This window comes from Anneissia japonica, unplaced genomic scaffold (assembly GCF_011630105.1).
Source record: "Anneissia japonica isolate Jap-2015-1 unplaced genomic scaffold, ASM1163010v1 scaffold287960_len3192837_cov198, whole genome shotgun sequence".
In the NCBI taxonomy this organism is placed as follows: domain Eukaryota; kingdom Metazoa; phylum Echinodermata; class Crinoidea; order Comatulida; family Comatulidae; genus Anneissia; species Anneissia japonica.
In genome coordinates this window covers 1,521,962-1,522,782 of record NW_022712725.1, presented here as the reverse complement: position 1 = coordinate 1,522,782, position 821 = coordinate 1,521,962, and positions in this window count along the sequence as shown.

Below are 821 nucleotides of genomic sequence, written 5' to 3'. Positions count from 1 at the left end.
AGCCTTCACACTCTCTGCAGCTGCCTCTTTTGATGTGAGCGTAGGAAATAATCGTAGACTACACGCTCCAGACACGGATTGCAAGCGTGATCATAAAACCAGATCGGTCTGGTTCGGTCTGGTTTGGTCTGTCCAGCGCCGGGAGATTTAAAAAATTATTTTTTACATCTCCCTGCTGTAAATATCTCTAGATTCCACGCTATCAAAATAATTTTATGTGACAAAATAATTGTGTTTTATGACCATATTTGGATGTAATATGGCATAATCATGCCCATATGGATATCGTTCTTTACAAAATTACAATTTTGTGCGCGAGGTGGGGTGTCTCGGGGGGGGGGGGGGTGGATGCGCGTCCCTTAAAAAATTACTCACTCGACCCCTCCCACTACCCCCAGTCAAAAAATCACGGTCAAGTAGTTAAAAATCACCGTGTTTTGCGAATTAGCGCCCCTTGTGACTGATCATCGAGCCCCCAGCCAACTTCACCTTCACACCCACCCCCACACACCATTCAGCACCCCGCCCATTCCCAGACTTCTAGATACACCACTGTCCAGGGCGAGTGACTTCGACTTATAAAATATTGTCTTATTTGTGACACAGAGGCCTATACTTTCTTAATATTTAAGACATAGGCCTAAATAAATCACTGTTGTCTGAAGTTATTACCTGGCCGCGGCCCTAAAAGGTCATTCTCGATCTCAGAATCCGATTCCATTTTTACCAATGATGTTTTTACGCATGCACGGCATGTTCCAAAACTTCGATTTTGCTGCCAAAGTAATTAACAAACCCATCGGAATTTTTTACTTTCCAAA